Source organism: Anopheles arabiensis, chromosome 2, assembly GCF_016920715.1.
Source record: "Anopheles arabiensis isolate DONGOLA chromosome 2, AaraD3, whole genome shotgun sequence".
Taxonomy (NCBI): Eukaryota; Metazoa; Arthropoda; class Insecta; order Diptera; family Culicidae; genus Anopheles; species Anopheles arabiensis.
Window position 1 is genome coordinate 55,876,142 of NC_053517.1, and position 23,703 is coordinate 55,899,844.

The 23,703-nt window shown below is 38.6% G+C and overlaps 1 protein-coding gene across 11 annotated transcripts in view; it reads left to right on the forward strand.

The window, feature by feature from the left end:
* The window catches only part of LOC120893180 (ETS-like protein pointed), an 88,082-nt gene that overhangs the window by 23,057 nt on the left and 41,322 nt on the right, over positions 1-23,703 (forward strand). The window lies entirely within an intron of this gene.

The following is a 23,703-nucleotide window of genomic DNA, read 5'->3' on the forward strand; positions in this document are numbered from 1 at the left end:
CGTTTGGCACAGCATAGCCGGTGAGAAATCGGATGAATGAATGAGCTCTAGCGTATGAATGAATGAAGCCTTTTTTTCAATGAGCCACCCTTACGCAGAATGTGATTTTTGCTCCACACCCTGTAATTCCCTCGGCTACGCTGGAGGCTTTTGTGGTTTAATGGCCACAAACGTCGATCGGGCGATCGCGCTAAACGTATGCATATACATGGACGAAGCTTTTTGTAGTGCTGACTGCTGTTTTGCTACCGAACGAATGTTAGTACTGACAGCAGTAGCTGACTGGCAGGGCTAAACCGTCGACCCAGAATCATATGCTTTCGAGGCCTGCAAGCACGGCAAGCATAATGAAAAGAAGGAAACGAAGGGTGTTGTCGTCCGGTCGTAAACCCTTCACAAACCGTAGAACCCACCAATACAGCTTAGTTGCCGTCAGCATGGCGATGAACGGAAGAGATATGTAAATAGAGTCACAAAATTTATGATACATCTTCCATTTTACCTTTTTTTCTCTTTCATCATTTCATTCATATTACCACACGATAGCACAACCCAACAGTAGAGCTTATTTCATATGAATGTAGCACTGCCAAAAGGGTTATAGTGAAGCTAGTTAGTTATTGAATCTATTGCCGATTGCAATTTAAAAAAAATTGAAATGTGATTTAATTTTAGTCAAATGTTCATTAGCGTGCCAATTAATCCATTATAATATTTTATTCACAAATGTATTAGTGTCATAGTATATTTTAGCTTGGTTAAATATAATTTTGCAATTTACTATCAACGAACAAATTTCACACATCCATAGTGCATCGTGGATGAAATAAGACAGTGTTGTTAGTGATGTTTTTTGTATGAAATTTGCAGCTAATGTGCGTTTCATTCGTTGGTTGTCTGAGCTCGTTTATATATATGCTGCTCTTGATCATCATTTATATTATTGATTATTTTTATCATCTTGAATATCATTTACTTGATACATCGGTTACTAGTATTATGTAGCAAAAATAATAAGCTCATTTTGGGCTCTATTAAACCAACGTAATGTAGACACCATCCATGTGTGGTAAGTCCATGTGACATACTTCATGGTATACTCATTACATGTAAGTACATCATACATTGCTGCAAAATTGATTCGATCGCTAGACTCATAGATATAATCATGCCATATACATTGTATTCTGCTACAACACAACGATCGATCTTTATGAATGAAACATATAGCATAAAAGATGAAAGTAAGATCGACCGTTTACGATCGATCGATGTCTTGGAGCCTCAATATTTAGGCCTTCAGTGGCGTCACCACCTGTGGCGAAAACCTGTCGTTTCAGTTTAAATAGTTCATTTGTGTAGATCTCATTCGCTTTGCAGCGGCCCACCAGCCGATTGGGAACGGTGTATAGTTTAGGCTCTGGTCTGCGTGAAAGTCGAGAACTGAACCGTAAGGCACGGTACGTAAACGGCATCGAAGAAACCTCACGCCGGGATCGTGAGGAAGCAGCATGCAGGGAGTTAACCTTCGATATTAGCATAAAATTTAATGAGTCGGTTAAGCTGGTCGTGTATCGTGTTAGTTTAGTTTTTTTGATTCCGTTTTGTTTCCTTTGTCTGCTGATTGCACTGTGTAAGGTGACAGCGAATATTTGATTACGAATTGAGAAATAAGGAGGAAAGCCTGCGCATGAAGAAACGGGCAGAAACTCGGAAGAGTAGAAAAACGCGTTCAACACAGCCTTCAATCGATCCTTACCATTCGCACCAATCTAGTGAAAAAACGAGATCATTGGGAAAGGCAAAGGGCGATCGACCCGATGTATCAGCTTCAAAACAGGTTAGCTTGAATGAAGGTTCCTCCCTTGATGTAGCGTTGTTATTCTTGTTATACCAGCAGCTTTACACGCACGATCTTACCTCTCTGTTGGCAGATCTTTTAATGAATGAAGTTGATGAAGATTTTTTCTTCATTAGATGTGCTTCAGAAAAGGAAAGAAATTTGTTTGTTTCAACAGGGATTAACGGAAAATAACAGAAAAGCAATGCAGCGTAGATGTGTTGTGGAATTGCGCAACCTGTATATACTTGACAGTGATGGAAAAAAAACATTCGTACCTTTGTTTTGAAGCAAGGAAAGAAAATTCATGCAGAGCCATTTGATTATTTTCATCGATTGCATTGAGTTATGTGTGTAAATAATAATGGGAACTCAAAATCCGTTGTGGTTAGTTGCAATACTGTATTTGGTAAAAACAATTATTTTCTTACTGTGATAAAAAAATGCACGAAAAGCGCACTTTATGCGTTCGACGAGTCGTGATCAAAGAAGCAGAAACCTGTTTCGGTTTTATCATTTTCTTAACCTTATTCCTGTGCTGAGCACGCCATACGATCAACTCGAGGACATTTTCGTACGACCAGTTATGTCCTGCGTCGTAACTGTTACTCGCTGTCGGGTCATTGGTCGATATAAATCAAGCAAGCCTGTGTGCTGGAAGAAAACGAATAGATGAATTACCTTCATCATCAATCAGTCCAACTCTCGCACAAAGTGTGTTTCTCTCGTAGGTCTGATTCACACCTTTCAATTATGGTACGGATGCGGGACATGTGAGAATAACCGTAGAACAGATTCGGAGAGTGAACACCTTTTCACTGCATACATATCATACTATATTTTAAGAGCCTAGTAGAAACATTATTGTCCAGACTGCAGCACTAATTTGAAGTGCCCGGGGAATTGCTACCCCTAGTATTGGTAGCGGAGAGCACTCATTCAGATGCGTTCAATGATACCCTGTAAAGATTTGTTGATTTAAAAAAAAATGGAGCAGACGAGAGCATTGTAATGGAGGCAGATTGTGACGAGATTTACGATGCCTTGAAGATGGTAATAAATTTTCAAATTTTAGATAACATTCGTCGTCCTGTCCGTGAACGCTTTGGCGTTGTAATTTATGACTTTTTTCCAGTAAACCTGGAATCGAAAGAGATCCGTCGAGCACGTATACGGAGCGTGAGGAACGGTGACAAGGCCAAGAAAATGAAGCACCCTCTTGGTAAGGTGGCTCATTTGCAAACGATGATTGCTCAGCATAACTAATCCGATTAGTCCAGGAAGTAGCAACGAACCAGTGAAGGGGTCTGTGTGAACTGTTCTTGAATGACTAGACAGTTGAATGGCAGTTGGTTGAACAAGGGAAACGGGATGAAACGAAAGATCGATACCAACCTGTCTTCGATTGCTAAACCGGTTTTGAGTTAAGCTCCATCGAATATTGTTATCTTGCTTTTGCGTTTCAATTTCGCTATGTTGTCCGTCCTGCTCGTGTTTATCCTGTTGAATTCACCTTTCCTTTATGCAATTACTGGATGCTGCTGTTAGCCATCGGAAGTCTATCTTTCTTTCTGCGCTGAAACAGGATGCGTATGCTGAAGCTGCCCCACTACTGCCGATCGATGATAAATGGAACGAGCGAAAAAAGACCGAGACTACAACGAGTGGCTCTACTCTATCGTTAACTGGACAAACTGGATCCCCCAGCGCAAGGCATACATACGCCAAGATCGTGCAGCAAGGCATAAGAGAGCCACGCGACCGTTTTCTCATGCAGATAAAAATAAAACGTAAAAAGTCAAGTTTCAGCATATGGGCATAATCGCTATGCAGCATGCAAACGGCTGGTCATCAGGTGTGCAGGAGCAAGCTTATCCACACAGATGCGTTTGTATACATGCGGGGTTGATATTTTCTGACATTTTTTTTTGTTCACTGCAATTGATGGGTAGCATGCCGGCGTACGCTCGTGTAACTTGATCAACCGTGAGACAGATCACCGCAGAAACGGTTTAGTTTAAAATAATAAAAAAAAAAGTTGAAAGAGCAGCGGCAGGAGGTACCGTCCGCTTCACAACCTGATCCCAGAACAAGTGCAACAGATATCGAAGCGAAGTAAGGCGGGAGAGGAACATGAATACACTTGCACTTACTTTTACGAGAAGCTGGAGCTACCATCGGTATCTTCCCTTTATGTGCGTTCTACGAGAGCACTGCCTACATGGAACTCGATCACTTGTACGTTCGCGTGGCTCCTCATCCGGTGCATTCAATGGGGGTTGCAGCAGAACAGCCAGAAGCGACAAAGAAACATCGTCAGCCGCGCGGTCTTTTTGCTCTCCAACACCATTCGACCCTGCTTGATTGCAATAGCCCTAGGGGTGGAAGAGTTCATATTCCGGTTGGTGCTTAATTTATTGTTATTGTTATGACTTTTACTTCCATCTCTGACCGACGTGCGTAGCGTTCCATCGTTGCTGCAATGGGAACTTTTCTTTTTCTTTCGATTGTTTTCTCACATTTCGCACAGATAATCCTCGAGAGGATGTAGCGATTTCTTAATACTTTAGCCCCGCGCAAGGATTTCTCATGAATGAGAAGAAAATGGTATACAACCTGTAAAGAGTAAAGGCGATCGCGCGTATTATTGCCGACGGTCACAATCTGCATTGGGAAGACGGAGGAAACGGACTAGTTCTCTGTACAGCCTTTCGTCGAAGGCACACAGCTACTGATATAGTCGATCACAGCATAAATGGTTGATGATGATATCAAATGCTGCAAATTCTATATTTAAATAGCCTATTGAAATCTTGTAGTGCAATAACTGAACAGAACAATGTACCAGTCGTTTTCATAAATAGTATTAACTTTAATGAATTTATTTTATACGAAAGGACCATCCATGAGGTCGTTTTGCTTAAATAACTCCAAGCATTTAAATTCTGTTATTCTTTTGATGAAAAGTTCACTTCGAGGGAGTAACAATGTTTCTATCTCGTTCGAAACTATTACGCCTAATTAAATGATGGAAATCTTGTTACAGTGCGCGGACGAAAATTTACAAATGGATGCTTTCATTGTTTACAGCGATATAAACGGCACACTTGTGCTGTTCGTTGTGGTTTGCACATCAGAATGTGCTTTTTAGGTGATGATTTTCGGACCCCACAATCGGTGTCATATTCCATTCTACTGTAAAGAAACGCCGGGTACAACGTGCCTACATGCCAGCGCACGGAGACACATAATCATTGCTGGTACATGTGTACGAGTCTGTGCGTTGTGCGATTGGATGCGTCTCCGGTGGTACGGCGTTGTGGTTGCGATATGCGACGAAGCACACATCCGGTCATTTGAAATTTTCAACGCCACCAAAAGTACCGACTCAACACGTCTATTTCATGTATACACAATTTGTCATGCAAAACGAAATGAAACTGGTTGGTCTTGCGATGGGGTGACTCTCCTGCAATAAAGTATGTGGTTTTAAAAGGCTCTTTCGATAACCTTCATCCAAAACCACAAAACTACGTTTATAATTTTATCAGATTTTCTATGTACTCTTGTTTAAATGAAATTACAAAAATCTTTTACTATTTAATCTCGTTCTTTACTTTAGTTCTTTATATAACCTAGACCTTATAGAACATCTCTGAAAACGTTTTGTTGTAAGATGTTTCAGTTTGAAGAGAGTGGATAAAGATGCGAACATCAAAGACGATGATTTTCACTGGCATTTTGTTGGTCTGTATTATATATAACGTTACTCTACCTTTTTAAAGGAGCTGGAGTGCGCGCGTGCGGTTTGGAAGAGAGATTGTAATGAGCCTGCCAATTAAATATTGACATTTCTTGACAAATGCTACAGTGCGGCGGTCTTGGTTACTCTCGCCCTAATCAGTCATGCTTTCACGATATTTACGGCAATATTACGATGGTGTCGATTGAAATACAGTCGCAAATGTTTTAATTACATTTGCCTCACAGCAATCCTAATTCAATTTGAAATTTTATTATTTACCTCTCCACGTTGCCACTATCTCTAACCAACAGAGCAATGCTAATCCTAAGTCAAACGGAATCAACCTTACCTTTGTGTGTGTGTGTGTGTTTTTTCCAACGTATTGAAGTTTAGGTGCTCTGCGTCTTTTACAAGATAACAGTTCGCATAATTCCTTATTGCATTATTACGATCCGCTCGTACACTTGTTTGAAAAATGTATCACCATTGGTGACGGGAGTAAATGACGCGGGACACTGCTCGCATCTTCAACAAAAGGTCTGGATGTTTTAATTTAATTGTTAGCAAGAATGAAAATGTACTATTTGTTCGCATGACCAGAGTTTAGTTATCTGGTCTGTCTATTTTCCAACACAGGATGTAATTAAATTTGGTGTACCATACCATACGCGTGAAATGCTTGAAGGAGATATTATATTACCCGTTTGACCAAAGGATAGCGTATTGCAGCGTCCACGACAATATTGTTTGTGTATTGATGTTTGACCAATTCTAAGCATAGGATGCTGGTGAATGGAATAAAAAAGGTAACATCATCAACCGATGCTCGTGTAGTTGTTACATTCTTTTTCTCGTGCACCTTTTAGTGCTGCCTTCATCTAACTCAATTAGCGATCGCCTGATGGCCGCACTAATTAGTTTAAATAGATACTCAAATGCGCCTGCACCTGAACAACGAAGTATGGAGATTTTTTCTCCTTGCCAAGCGTACAATGTATCCCGAACACTTTGGTGCGGTGGTTCATGTCCAAGGCTCTTTGTCAGTTAAAACTCAATTAATTATCAATATTGTTTTCTTTCTATCACTTCTAACCAGATGTGGTTGTGGTTCAACAATAGGGCCACTATATCCAAACACCGTCCGCCTGGTATTCTACATCTTTGATGCAGTGTTAAAATGCATAGACAGTAGGAGAAAACAAGATAGAGCATAACAAGCACACTTCCCGTGCATCGCACCATAACAACGTGAGGCTTTGCAGCAACAAATGCACTTGCAGACAGCTAGCCGCCTCTCACGTCGCTCCTGGTAAATGGCCGGAAGAAGCTCAGCGGTGGTGTGTATACATCAGTAACACCAGAAGATAGATGGCGCTACCATTGGTACCCTGGTCGGCAATCGACCCGACACCCCAGTCGATGCATGCAGCCGAGGCTGCTGTGGATATTTTGACAGTTGTGATTGTTTACGAAACAACCGGCCCAGGAGCATCATCCTGCATTATGGCCGTAATACGGTTGCGCGCACCGGATGAGTGTTGCTTGAGTGCATTATTGGTGAAGAGTTGTGTTCGGACGCTGCTGAAGCGCGTGAAACGCACAACAACTCATGCAGGCAAGCGGTTCAAGTAATGCACTTGTTTGAAATAAAACATTGGCGCCGCATCGAGGGAACCCCACCTGGCTAAGTAGGCTAGTTGCGGCCACGGGTTGTCATATCTCACACGTTCCCACTTTTCCGCTAACACTCCTTACGCTTCGCACAACTTACCATGACTGCGTCCGTCGTAAGGTACATGCGCGGGGTGTGATAAAATAATTAATGTTTTATTTGATTTCCCAGCACTGGTTTGTTTGTTTAGAACTTTTAGGCTGCTCCGTACCCTCGCTTTTACATCCTCAATTTTCAATGCGAGCAATGCGAGAAAGAGAGAAGATTGTTTCTCATTCATTCGTACTAAGGAAAGCCCTGCTGACGCTGCAGATATTTCGATGAACCCCGCGTGGCAACGTTTACGGTACTGCACGTGTCCTGTGCGTCACATTCGACAGCGTTTCGACAGCGCGTATGGAGATGCATTTAAAGCCACTGTTGTTATTACGTGTGTTTAAAATAATGTTATAGTCAATCATAAATTACAATACCCAAATTGAAATTACAATCAGTCGCTATTTAGGAATTAAAAATGGTTGAGAATGTATGGGTTTCAAAATACAATTGGTTTGCACGCATAAAATTTATTTGATGTTTACAATTTTTCGGGGGTTTGTTCTTAAGACATTTTATATAAAGATAAATCTATAGAGAAGCAAAGAAAGGTCAAAGTTATTCAAGGGTAGAAATAATGTTTTTCGGTTTCCTGCATGCTTATAAATTGAGAACCATCATCATCAATTTCTTTGCAAATGTGTAAATGGATTGGATATTTAATATTGCTTATCGTATGGGACGGCTGACCGAGCGCTGACGAATTGGGCAGGAAATGTTACAGGCTACCGGTGTTACATTCGATCGACGCTCCCTGATGAATGGTGTCGTGGGCCATATCTGGCAAAATGGACAAAAGGGCATTAAGGTAGAGATACGTTAAATAACTGGCAACAGCGGGATGGATGGAGATCAGGAAACTATAATAAAATAAAACTACAGCAAGAAGACTCCCATTAAACGGCTCTTCAGGAAAGTTTGCTGACTCGACACCGCTCCCGAAGATGTTTAGACCTACGGAGACGATGGAAGGCAAATCTTAAATTATATTACAAAAATAATTACCTTCGAGTGGGGCGGCATTATATCCCTGTATTTATGATGCTTTTTAGAGTGAACGCCAAGAGCCATCCTCTGGGTCGATAGGGGTCGGAAAGCCTAAAGGATAGAGCATGGAAGTACTTTATAATATTCGATCGGGAAAGCTCTCCGCTTGAATCAGTGCTCACATTTTCACGGTTTGTCTGTGGCCATGGATGGATGACTGATAGGTTGGTCTTCGTAGGAAATAATCTTCGAAATCTCTTAGCTATGGCAAGCTAATATCTGGCCACACTGTCTACAGCCACGCGACTCAGGCAGCCATGGATCACACAGAAGCACTCCAGTGGCACACCATAAAGTCAAGCCATTGCGAAGATAGCTTTCATATCCTCTCCACCCCCTCCCCCTCCTACTTGTGTTCCATGTTTTGTTGGTCTCTCAATTCAAATGCTCCCTCCCGGATGATGCGATGATGAATGGATAGATGAAACGATAGGTAAATGGACGGACACAGGGTCGCATTTTTATACAGCACAACCAGGCTAAAGGGTTTGGCTAGTTGGTGTTGCAAGATGCTGTAGAAACTGTTGATGTTGTGGAACTGTCTTAAGGAATGATAATATGAAATGCTGCATCTATGCAGATCTCAAATTGTCGAGTTCAAAAAGGTGAGTAATGAAACATCGATAATAATTCAATATTTAAAATATGTCCGAGCGCTTATAGAATCAAATGGTTTTGAGTTAATGCGAAAATTTAAAACATAACATAACTTATAAGAAGATTATTATACAATTTAATATTTTTTGGTAAGAAAAAATCATTTACGTTTTGCTCAACGGATAGATATGTATGCGGTTTCAGTTCTGGTCCTGTTTTGCTGATTAACAAAATATAATATCATCTTATGGGCTTAGTCAAACATATTTTCTGCGAATGTAAACTTATCATGCAGAGTAGCTTTCAATCATAATTAATGCTTTTGGTGTGTATTACATTCGTAATTCGGTAGCTAACTGCGCTGGTGATGCTGCTGATCACGCGGATGATTAAAACACGGCAGTCCACACTAGTTCGGGATCTGAGATATAAATCAAATCGAAGGATCGAACGTATGAGAAAAGGGGCGGGTTGTTTTATTGTGGCGTCGAAATACAGACGAACTTCAGTGACCATGAACGGGTGAAATAAAAGGTCGGGAAGTTGAATCGTCTGCATATGTGTGGTTTGCTATCCATAGGAAAAGGAGAGGAATGATTCGACAGAATTATGCTACCGGTTTCTATCGAAGCTATAAAATTTTAAGATCACTAACTCTGCCTTGAAGCGCGCTGTCTGCACGCATGTTAACGTTTGTGGCGTAAAATTTTTTTTTGTCTCGCTTTGCTATCTTATGATTGACAAAGACGTGCCAATAGCAATAAAGCTTTTGCGATTTGCATTTGCTGTTCTTAAATATGTTAGTGCACTAGAGTCGTTGAGGTCATATTGTTTGAATATCGTACGATTGTTTATATATTTTTGTGCTACGCTTTGCATTATAGTGTTTCGACTGTATATTTTTGGAATAATTTTGATCAGATTTATTGAATATGTATTGATAGGCTTGCAATCATGTCATTGGTATTGAAGGCACATTCTGACGTGATTTAAAATCTTGTTACTGTCAATTTCAATTTAACCCACTGCGCTTTCGAAGATTACACCTATGTATTATAAGCATGGCAGGGCAAGTTGACAAAGCTATTGCTATGGGCTTTCCAGACAGAATTCCATTAACCATTTCAAGGGACATGCGATGCGTCGTGTAATGCATGCAGAAGCATTTTGTTTCACGTTTCCAATTGACATTCATAATACAATGCGATCATTTTAAGTAATCTGATGGATCAGACCACACATCAGTGGGTACGTAGAAAGAAAAGAAATCACCCAAGTTTAACATACGACGAGTACATTTAATGATAATGTCCTGAACAAGGACGTGGTCAATGCGATGTTCGGAAACAAGTTTACGAACGATGAAATAGACAAGTAAATGTACGCACAAAGTATTTTTGATGCAATTTGCTTGATTAGCTATGCATGGCACAGTATCGCACAGATTCGATCTTAAGCATAGTGGTTACCGTTTTTGGTAAACCGTGAGCCAGGATCTGGTGCTCCATGAGTACAAAACGGGAAGCGCTGTGGAGTGCAGAATTGTACATAATAGGAGAATCGTTCGATTTACGAAATCTAAAAAGGTGCAGTTTCTTACTGTTTGCCTGATTTGATGGGTGGGACGAAGTGAATTTCAATTATTTTCAGAGTTTACAAGTCTATTCATAAAAAAAACTGTCTACCACCTTTGAACAACCTTCTGTTGTTACAACAGAACAGTTTTATTTGAATCTTCTTCTTCTTCTTCTTTGGCACAACAACCGTTGTCGGTCAAGGCCTGTCGGTACCACTAGTGGGCTTGGCTTTCAGTTACTTATTGATTACCATAACAAGATAGTCAAGTCCTACGTATGCGGGCACGGTCCATCATTCAGGGCTTGAACCCATGACGGGCATGGTGTTAAGTCTTACGAGTTGACGACTGTACCACGATACCGGCCCAATTTATTTAGTTTTATTTGAATGTTGACACTAAAAAATTGGTTATCATAAATTAACCATATCATGCCATTGCTCCTAGTAAATAAATAGTTTCGAATCTGACCTTTATTCAATCGAAATCGACGATTGAACAGCTCGATTAAAATGTGTAGCTTAAAAGATCTTACTTGTAAGTAAGTGATAGGCTGTTGTAGGAACAGACGATTGCTAAAAACTTGTCAACAGTTGTCCTTTCGTCAGGATTCTGGATTATTACTTTTTATAACTGACCTAACAAAGAAAAAAGAATAATAGTTTTGGTAGTAACGTTGCGTTACGTTAAAGGACTTAATAGTTGAAGGGAATGATAGTGAGTTATTTGAAACATTTTTGTTAGGCTAAAACATGTAGTGTAATATTTTTGTTATGTATCAAACAAAGAATAACACATTTAAGCCAGAACATTGTGATATACATTGCAAGTTTCGTACAAAGTATACGACTCGGAAATGAATAATCTCTGTGATGTGATGAATGATGATGTGAAACCATTCCCAAGATACTACTTTTAATTTCTAGTTTTCACCGAAAGTAGTTCCACTTAGGCATTCTTAACAGTCGTTCACCAGGTTTGATGTTCAATTTTGGCTGTTCAAACTACCGAAAAACAGAAGCGATTAAAGGTATTTTTCTTCTTCGAGCAAAATGAACGCACGCGCACTTAACCGCTTACTGATCGCGGCTGCGCACGCTAAGCAGTCAAACTAAGATGCGAAGCAGAAGCCCCAAAGAATTGTGTAAAAAGGGTATTTGCCCGTGTGAGAACGCAATGGCACGCTTAGTCAATTGAAGAGAAAGAAACGTAAAACGGAAGTCGCAGACCTTTAGGGAAGGGGCAAGAGGGAGAGAGGGAGAGATTGAGAGAGATAGAAAAAGAGAGAGAGAAATAAAAAAAAAACAAAAAAAGCAGAATAAAAAAATACTACAAGAAGGGCAAAAGCCCCGTGAACAGAGCTCCTGGAGAAAAATGTACGCAAACATGCGCCAAACCGGACCAAACCGCAGGGCTTGAACCGGAGATAAGTCATTATGTTTTTATTATTTTCAATTTTCATTAATTTGACCAAAGATGAGAGCTCCAGAACGAGCACTCTACCACGCATAAGAAGCTGCAAGTAAGCTTTCAAATCGAATGGTAAACGGAGTGCGCCAGAATCCAAAGAGCAATCAGCCATGGGAGTTTCCACGAGCACGAGTAGGACAGGACGACAAACAAACTCAACGGATGGCTCATATTCCAATGAAACAAAGCCAAATATGAGTTTCAACTTCTTGTACCATTGCCTAAGCGTTGCTCACTCTTGTCTACACTCTAACACATCTTTGCGTAACTGTCCAAACGTGGAGGCGGCCGCATAATCGCTAATGAACGAGAAGATCGTTCTGCCAATTAGCCTCCAAGTGCCGAATCGAACATAAATTCGAAATGGTTCTCTTGGGTTTCCTCGTCCCTTTCCTTTTTCCATAGATTTCATACACTAGGTATTGCAAAGGCAGTTTGGTCTGTGCGTTTTTTGATCGAAATAGGTTTGTTGTGGACTTGTTTCGTTTATTTTTATTTAATTTTTTCATTTCCTTGTGGGCCAAAATATGTGTAATGCTGGCATAATATGTGCGGTATTTTGTTCTTTTTTTTAGTTTTGACACGTTTTTCACAAAACGCATACGTTCATCTTGCAGGAAAGCAAAGGCACTTTAAACGACACACCAAGCTGTCTAGAGTATTCTGTTACAACCAGTGCAGTGAGGTCTCGTACCAATCTATCGTAAACAACATATAAATCCTTTGCCATACCGCTATCCGTTTTGATTACTGTAACCGTTTCAAACTCTATACTTTCTTTACGTTGTTTAAGGCATTGCTTGTGGTACTTACTTACTTATCTGGCATGCTTTTGGTACATTAGTATTTATTTGGCGTAGCAACTTAATCGGCCTGTAGCATTTGATCAGCACATCATGTAGCCACAATAGACATTATGGCGCGAAGGGAGATGAAATGTGCCGGTACGGTCGGTGTGGATAAAATGGGGAAACTCGGAAAAGATTCTTTAAATATGTGTTCTACTCTCGAGGCTAAGCAGCATGCGCTGGTGCAATAACTCGTGCGCATCACAGAAAAAGAGTAAAAATAAAACAGATAGCAGATGTGCCTGCATTTGGATGATAATTATTTTCATTTGTTTATTTACCTTTCGTCGATAGAAACAGTGGGTTTCCTTTTGGTTCAATGAGATAAAAAATGAACTGAACCAGATGCGCAAGGTATACCGTCGTACAGAAAATATCTGAGACTTTTTATCGTGAATGCAATGTCTCCATATATTCAAAAAATGAGATATAACAAAAATATTCAGAAATAAGGTAATATCAGCTAGATTATCAATCCACAGTCGATCTTAGTTGCATCTTTCATAGTCGATCAGTTCCCAAACTATGCACTGTTTCGATGTGCAGAGTAAGGGTCTGTCCTGGTACATACATTTCATTTCGACAGACAAACTGGCGTCGTACGCAGTACGCAATTGTTTTGTATCAAGAAGATCGAGCATGGAAAGACACTGTTTATCTCATTGATATTAGAAAAATTTATAATTAAGCTACTGCTACAACCGAGCACACATTACTGGGATACACTATTTATTAATACCAGACTCTCTTTTATGTATAATACGGACGTCACACGAAGCGTAAACTTTGGCGTAAACTGGATTTCAGCCATACAACCCTGAAATCTTTTGACAGGAAGTTTACGCTCTCCCATACAAATCAAGCGTAAACTTTTTGAGTTTACGCCTCGTGTGACGTCCGTATAACACTAACGAAAGTGGATCAAATGCAATCGCGTACTTGCATTCTCCAATCCGAGCATTGGAGTCGACGTTGATGTTGGGGATGATCACGACGATGACGGTGACGATGTTGTTTATGATGCACACACATAGACCGGAAATTAGTAATCAGAATATGACCAGCCTTCTCGTACTGACGCCGACGAAGTTACGCAGCGTAATAGCGTCACAAGTCACTTTTTTCTCGTAGCAATTGTAAAGGGCGGCGTATAACTTGTCAACTGCTCATCGTGCATTATATCTCATTCTTTCATTTGCCATACGTTTGGATGTATGTAAGTGTATTGTAGCGATTGTTGAAAAATCTAGCCCTCACGGTTCGTTATGACAACTTTGGTGATTTTCCTGACAATATCATTTCATTTCATTTCCTTTATTTTGTCTACCTAATGGTTTAAAAAAAATATAAGATGCTTATAACTAGCCTATAACTAGTCATGTAGACTAATGTTCGAAGCATCGAGTCCGATTACCATGGCAGATATAAATAGCATACTGCCTTTCAATCTTTCAAAATTTCGTACTGGATCTATAATTTCAGGATGTTAGATAATTAACTATCCCTTTATTTGTATTTGTTGGTATAGTTTTAGACCCTACATCGGTTAAGTATATTACAGTTTTACTTTATATACTTTTAAGTGACAATGCCGTTTAAGCCATGACATGGATGTTAAATTGTTTTTGAAAGTTTTGTTCATATTTATCTTCTTTTTTCTATTTTCGCTTTATATCCACATGCAGAATACTTAAGCAACACTTTTTCACCAAATCACCAATCCTATCATGGTCTTGTTATAGCAATTTTACATGAATTGATTCGTTTATCGTAATATTTATGGCTTACTTCCGAATGATTTTGCGCTGGTATCGTTAATTCCTTCAATATCTCTGCTTTGTTTTTCCCTGATTTAAAGTTTTTTATTCTTTTTATTGCTCAGATTTTTTTCTCCCAACTCATTTTGCTGGCTACTGTTTGAAAGAATCAAACATAATCAGATTGAATTCCATTCAATTCCATCCAATGTTAACTTTGCCCATACAAAGGCAAACGATGTTGAGTTTGAAGAATGTGTTTATGCCTACGCTTCTGTTTTGAATGCACTTCTCGAAGAAAAAAGTCATGAAAATCGGTATAATTAGTTCCACCAATTTGATAGTGTAAAGAGCAAATTCTTGTTTCTGGATACCTTATCTTTTTCTCGGTTGCTTAATTATTCTTTAACTTTGCAATTGGTAAAAATAACTTTATGTTATTATATTCACAACAAATAAAATATACAAAAAATGCGCATCTTTCGTAGTAAGGTGAAACATAGCTCATATGAAAACATAAATTTAACAAATGAATTATAACACATGGCTCTCGTGATTTGAGAGTTTTAATATGATAAGATTGAATATCTTAAATAATAATAATTCATCTAAGTACAAAGTATTATATCATCTCAGCATATTATTTCATTGCTGTCTATGTTGATTATTTGCAAAAAGGAGCTTTTGTTGAAAATCACGTAATTTAACGAGATTTTGTGAATAATATAATCCTTTTACAGTGATATTAACAGAAGAGAGTTTTACAGTTTGAATGTAACAAACTGGCTGTTGCTAATAGTCATGATGATCAAGCTTGTGTTGATGATGATGACCACGATCAATTTGCTTACAACACAGCGGCTGTGCAGATCACGATGGCCGCCGAAGGTTTTAGTGGCTTCAAGTGTGATAGTTTCGTTCCCACGGCCGAGATTTTGTATGTTGCTCATCACTAGCGTCAGCCTCTGTGACACACGTTTGCGTACGTCGTTGAAGTATCTCTATTTCCCTTGCGTTGTGCAAACTTCGCGTCCACGTCTAACTCTTTGCCATTTTCTATCTGCTATTAGTATTATTTCTTTTATTTTTTTAGCTCGATTTATTTACAAACATAGCAGAAATATTCTGAATCTTATGTAATCAAAAAATCTGAGAAATTACTTTTTAATTTAAAAAACGGAAAGGTTTTAATACCTGGTGATCTACATTGTAGTGAAATATTTAACATTGTAGGAGCTTTTGTTTTCAATCAAAATGAACTAAATAATATTAAGCAAACTACAGCACTTCTTCTTCGTTTCCTTAACATAAATGATTTACACGGCCATGTTATGCTAATATTATTATTAATACCTTATTACTAGACTTATGTGTACCGCGTAATGTGATAATCAGTCATAGCAATAGCGAATTGTTTTTTTTTTTGTGCACTAGTCTTTAACTAATTAACCTGATAACACGTTTACCTATTTATACTTACCAAGTGAGGATAGATAAACACGTTTGTTTTTTTGGTTTATCTAGTTCCTCATTGAACAGCTTGTTGAAAGAAATCGGGCAATATGCCGGATTACATTATATATCTAGCCAGCTACTTTCCTTTAAGTTTCCGGCTGAAGCTAAATAATCAAATCCTACTCTTCATGTGCCATGCCTTAGTACAAGTGAGGTTGTAGCATGAAAAGGTAATTAGAAGAATAAATCCGGAAACAGTACCGTCAGCTTCCGCTTGTTGTCGATGCCCTGTCGCTGTGGCTGAGGCTTGAAGGCTAGCGCCAGTGATTGAAATTAGAAAAATAACGATTCGCGTCAAAATAGACCAGAACATGCCGCAAAACATGCTCATTACCTGGTTTCAATTTTTAATTAGCCAACCTGCTCAATTCCGAAGACGACAAACCGACCAATAGAGGGACGACGAAATTGAAATTAAATGGGATGACCAGATTTGAAATTTGTTTCATTCTTAGCTGTTAATAGATTGCATTATTTTTGGTACACCACAGTGGTTGATATGAAACTCACAGTTTGACCATTAATCAGAAAAATAGTTTGAATTTTTGATTCATTAAATTAAGCATGTAATCGAATTAGTTTTAATTTTCATTTACCAGCGTTCATTGATTCAATAAGTCCTTCTTATTTGCCAAAATGTACTTCGTTTCCAGATGAGAGCATATAAAATACCGTGCGCTTACATCGTTGTGCGTGTATTAAGTCGATCGTACACATGTGATGGTGATGAAAATTTTTAATTAAATTTAACCAGTCTCTCCCGCTATTACGGTCACTGGATCAGATATACCGACGAATGAATCAACAGACGGCAACCATGGTGGCTGTGGCGGAGATACGTTTAATTAAAACGCGGAAGAGGAATGTCCGGTTTCCTTCTCCGGTGTGTGGCCTGTGGTGTGCGTGAGATTGGTATGAGCAAGGAAATACAAAGCAAGGGATGCTGTACATGTTTCTCTGTGTACCAGGATTTGACGGTGTGTTCGTGAGGGGGGCTAAATTTAGCGACACGTTAACGCACCAGCCTAGCGACCACAAAGCAACAGTGAAGTAAGAGTCGGTTGCAACAGAATTGAGGAGAATGTGCATTCGACTCCTTAGAGCCCGGTTACGCTACGCATTCGAAAGACAACCTGTCTGAATGTGTTCCGCGAAGAACTTTCTCATCCGTTTCAACCTCAAGCGATACTTCTTTTTCATTCACTTTTGCGGGTTGTTGCGAGTGTAAGTTATTAGTGCAATTTAGAATGGATGACCGAATCGCAGCACGAGGCAACTTCCCCACTTCGCGACATTGAGGGAGAAACTCAACGATGGGCCTCGAAAATCTAGAACACAGCACATAATTAATCGTGTCCGGTTTGGATTTTCGCATCCCCCGAGGATGAAAGGTGTTTCCTATTTGCGACAGCACGTAATGTTACTCGGAAATGATGAAGAGCTCTTGATAAAAATAGGTCAACTTTTCTTGGCCCATGGCACTAAACCCTGAATCGACGGAAATCAATTCTTATATTTATGGTGCTTTTCATTCTCTGAAAACATTTCAAAAACTGCTTTACTATAATTGACTTGCTTATTGAAAAGGTTATTTTTCTTCTACGCGAAACGAGGTACACTGCCATGCAGGCTTATATAGGCTTCCAAGACTAATTAGTCTCCCGGTAGTAGTAATCCCGGTTGCAAAGGGTAAAATTGAATCATACGAACACGTTTAAACTGTAACATATCTCTTATCGATTACATCGCTGGTTTGGTTTCGCATTATTTATTTTTTCCCCTTGTTGAGTTTAGTGTTAAGCCTACGATGATGATAAAAATTAAATGCTTTCGGTTGGCATGTAAAGCGCTAATCATCCACGTACGTTAGTTTTGGAGATTTGTTTGTTCAATCTCCGAAAATCTTTCCTGCTGTGAATCCAATAACCAAACACTTTGCCTACACCAAACGCTTTCCGTAAAGAACGCGTTTTGGTTTTCCACACTGATATCAACCTGTGTTGATGAAGTAAATTTATCGCTTACTGTTACTGTTATTATCGTTTCCTTTTACCACTCAATTAAGTGCCGTAAAATTCGACACCTTGTCGTCTTCATCGTCATCATCGCTTGAGGCTTACCGGGGGAGACTCCCTGCTGGGCTGTGGAGCGAAACACCCAACTGGTCATACTGCTTCGGCTTGCACACGTGCAAAGGTCTACGCCAACAACAATGTTCTATCTTTCAAAATATAATGTGCGTCCACAAAGATCAAAGAAAATGTACACCGACATTTGCCGCACAGTACACAGTGGGACAGATGCTTCCATTCTACATGTAATGAGGTGATAAAATAAATAACAATCGAATCAGGTACGTAGCACTAAAGCGAAACTGATCTAAGGTTTCAAGTTATTGTGGCTTATGTGACGAGTGAACTTTGAAACGATCATGTTTCTTAAAGACAATCGACAACCTTTTAATTTGTTGAGCAATCTATAGTCATGGGTGGTACATGAAAGATTTTCTTTTCGAAGTGAGAATGTGGTTTTCACACTGTTAGGTTTCTAGTGTTGCCGAGGGTAAGCATACACTCTCTTGATCTACAAATCCAGTCAATATTTTGATGTTTGCTCAAATCTATTTTCTTCGATATTAGACAATGTGTTTTCGTAGATTTCCTGTAAAGCATACGCGATTGATCATATTTCTTTGATGTTGGTCGCTTCTTGTGGAGTCGTTTTTTTATCGTTTCCTGTTGACACATGGAATACTGAGGTGTCTACGGCTGACCACCATGGATTTTAAATGTACGCACAGAACTGCACTGCAAAATAAACAAATATATTATACACTACGAACATAAAATCTGTTCTGAAACCTCAATGGAAAATAATTATTTTGCTGCTTAGTAAGAAAAGGCACATTAGCTCTACGTCTAACCTCTTTCCAGATTGGTATTTCTGTCATCTGACCTGTTGTCCACGCCGTTCTCGTAGGAGCCGATGCGTCTATTAAATAGCTCGTCGGGTAGCCCCTGTGAAATTTAATGGTTTTACAGAAAACATAACTCTCGAAGGTCACACTTCCGCATGATAAAAATGAAACGCGAGCTTGAACGACTGCTGCTCTGTAATTCATTCATACCCGCTGCAGCATACGCGTATGCTTCGTACTAGAACGTGCGTACTTGCGTGAGAAAGCGGTACGTCCTCTATGTACATAATGCCATATGTTCTTTTAGCTACCCAAGAGAAATATGCTAAAAATATGACTCAAAAATATTCATTCGTGCTATAGTTGGAATTGGTCTGGCCCCCTGTACAATACTAAACATGCATCCCAAACTGCACCATACACGCGTGTAAAACACCTATTTCATCATCTCTATCTATCTGTCCTTCTTATGTCTTGGGACTTGCAGATCTCCCGTACCAAACACTCTTCTTGCTTGGGAAATACTGCATTCAGAGAAATATGTTATAAATGTGATGAATTGCGTAATTCATCCCAAAATAACTACCAGGATAGGTTTCAAGTTAAAGGATGCTATGTATCTACACATTTCACCAACGTGACTATCTCGGCAGACACACTGTTGCCACAGGGTTTTCCGTTGCGTTTGGGCTATACGGAGCTAAAATTAAGGTATAAAAATGGTTTAGAAATTAAGATTATTTCAATATTCGAATTATCTATTTTCTATTTAATTAGTATTTAGTTTTTACGAGGAAGTAAACAAAACTTCTACTTTTGATGTATTTTTGTATTCAATAAATTTGTAAATGTAGAGAACTGGTTTACTAATTTTGCAGAGTGGATAAAAGTTCACAATATCAGCAAACAAACGTTGCTATGGATTTTATGATTCACGATCTTCACAAACGTACATTATCTTCCTTCGTCAACTCTTCACATTGCAGGACAGACAGGGGTTATTGTGCATGTTACTGGCAACACTATTTGCTGCTTCCCGTTTTCGTTACAGTTTAGTATGTTTTTACTATTCTTCTTCTCATTTTACAACGTTCATTTCTGTGCTCTTGTGCTGAGTTTGCGCGTGTGTAAGATGCGAAGAAACGACAAAAAGCGAGATGGAACGAATTCATTCATAAAATGTATTCCCAGTACATGAATGGCGCGGGGAAGGCAACTTTCGAGCACAACCGCATATGTGTGGTCGAAGGTATTTCATTCACCAATGCCTTAGGCTGTTCCATTACCTGTTTTTGTGCTAGTTAGGTGGTGGACTGCAATTCACGTTGCGGACGGTTTACAGCTGGATCACCACATTACTAGATCGGTTTTGGTGCATCTTATAAAATAATAATATAATGTTCTGTACAATCATCACAATGGATTAAAACATATCAGGAGTATATGTCTGTTTCTTAATATATATATTATATATTATATATATATTATATATATATATATATATATATATATATATATATATATATATAATAACTAAAATACAAAAATATGTAGTTCATCATATGCAATGTTTGCCGAGGTTTGGCCATGGGAGAGTAAACATATTTTCTCTCATCCGATACTTTGGATGATGCGTATCCTTCGTTTATTTTACCTTTCTCAAACATTTCGGTTATATATCGTTTACTTTATTTCTACACGTACAATCCTAATGCTACCTTTGTCCTTCTTGTATCTCTATTGCATTATTAGTACGTATATTTCAACGTCCAGGTACGCGCCTTAACATTGCCTGACATCCCAGCAAGGAACTTCAAAACACAAAACCAAGGAAAGGTTTAAAGAATAAATGATTGGTTTGTTTAACAGTGTGCTCATTAACCGATATTGTTTAAACCAGGTGTTTTTGAACAGTATTGTTGAAACATTTAATATGTCTATTTTTTACATTCGTTCTCCTGCACATGCAACCATTGCTTTGGATATTTATTTTAAATATTTGTAATTTCATTTTTATGATTGGTTTAGGTGGTAAAATATCTTTAAACAACTTTTGTTTAACAATTGATGTTACGTTCAACGTGCCTAATTTAATAGTATGTTTTTGTTTAGCTACTTAAAATTTAGAATTACCTGCTAAAGCGAACTGAACTTATGAAATCGTAAATAAGTACTGTATGAAACGCTCTTCTTTTCAACATTCTTCTTACAATAAAAGCATAAAAACACTAAGCTGTCGAGGTTTTATTTCTCTCATTATTATACATTATAAATCAGTGTACTTATTCGCCTCATATTTATACCACAAGGTTTCTTCCGTTTTAACTAACTTATTTCCGGAAGTGCAAAGGTCATTGTGCAGCTCAGCGTGTACTTGCAGAATAAACTACAGGTAAATTTGAAAACTTGCCATACCATTCCAACACCATCAAGAAAGGACCATTTGGCATCCCTTACGCGATGGCATTTGTAAATAAAGTTATTGGTTTGAATGTTACCATCATTTCCACTCGTTCATGGGTCAATAGAAAATTGGAACCAAATTTGGTTTGAAATAGAGAAGAAAACATGTGAATTGGGATTAAGGCGGTTGACTTTGTTGTCTAACACAAGAGTAAGAGGATTTGGTGAGTACTTATTACCCCTGGGGGAAGAATTGTTCATGCAGGTGTGTGCAACAACTTCGAGTAAAAAAACACAGATTAGATGAACATTATACTCTTGACTTCAAAATCAGCATAAATTGGTAATTTTGTTGATTTTTTCAATAATTTGTCTGTTAGGAATTATACATTTCGTTGATAGCGTTTAAAAGCTACTACAGAATCAGCATATATTAGATTTGTTTGTCAAACTTACAATTGGTTAACGTTAAGACGTAACGAACGTAGGATTTAACGTGCTCGCTATGGAATCAAATCTAGAGCGGACCAAGTCTCTGACATATATGATAACGGCAATAAGTCCTTATTACTTTCTTCAAGGTTCGACCGACTAGGGATGTAAAAACAAATCAGAAGAAGGAGATTTTTTGATAGTATGTCAATAAACATAATTTCATGGAAAAGAATGCTGTCATCATGATACACATTAGTAAATTTCCAAGTATTATGCCTACATCTTACCTTTATAGTTCTATTATTATTATATTTTTCAAAACGATCAACTTCAAGCTTCTTTGGCAAAAATATTAGCAGTAATAAAACATTTTTGTTAAAAATCAACAGGTACTTATGTAAAATATAAAATTTAAAAATTTTAAACTCTCTACCCTACCCCTTACATTATAAAAGCTCGAGCATTTTTCGTACCTTTAACAATTCATCGCAACATTCACCATACGAAAAAATATATCTACCTACAATATGGGATAAGCGACAGAAAACGAATTTTGAATGAATGCCGGGTAAAGCTAAAAACAAGTACGCTTTATGGTGCAAACGCCATCGACGGGTAAATCAAGAGAAATGTGGGCTCCGAAGATCAAAACGAACAAGCAACAACACAACGGGTACCGACAAATACAACAGCAAACGTAGCGTAGTTCTTTTCATTTTATGAATGAAAGTTTACCCTGCTGTCCTACTCTGTCCCACAGTCGCATTTGTTTGGGCGCTCTTACTCCAATGAATGAATTTCTTCTTCTTGCGCTACCATCGTGTAGCAGCTCGCTGTTACTCTTCTTACTTTAAGTTGTTTTCTTTGGTCCACGATTGTCATTATTGCTGTTGTTGTTATTCTTATGCTGTTATAAGCATCCCTCATGCTACGTCTTTCATTCGATTTGTGCTGTCGTTCGACGCTAAGCGGCTATACCTTCGGGTTTGGGCAGGCGGCTGGGCAGCATATAGCCGTTGCCACCAAGATCTAGCTGTAGCTGCCGAAATTTCGGGTGGTAGAAGCGATAGTTTTTACCTTCGTTTTTAATTCTAGGGTTGTACTCTTACGATAAAAGCCCTTTCCTACGTATGCTACAAAGAATGTGTGATATCGTTCTCGATCGATCTCGTTTTCAGCGTACGTTTGTGCTACGGATTTTTCCTTATTGCTGATGATTACTTTACCAAATCTTAACAAATTTAGTCAAAACACTAGCGCTCATTATAAAATACACACTGATAATGCCAAACACAGGAATTATACAGTCTTGTTTATTTTCTTTCAAAAATCGACATCATAACAATAGAGTTTTAAAATAAAACAATCTTGCTGTGAATGTTTCGCACACTTTTGTTAAAATTGGTGAGAGTTTCTGTAGGATTGGAGTACAGGAGGGATTAGAAACAATATAAGAATCATAAAAAATGCATGCAGCGTTGCTAAGAAATATAAATATTGATGCTCTTCCTGGTTTTAAAATTTTAATAGTATAAAGGTCCTTGTTGTTTCGAGAGAATCGATTCATTATCAAAGAGACGCCTTGTGATCGATCGAAACAAATAAATGCGCTATCGTACTAATGTACTGAATCTGATATTGAACTCAGCCCTATAGAAGTTTTATAACCCATCAAATCTTGAAATGTTGGATCAATGTGCCATCATTCAGTAGCGGATATTTTTTAAACCACGATATCTTTTCCCTTCTACCCTAGCGTTAAACTTCCAATATAAACGCTCTCAT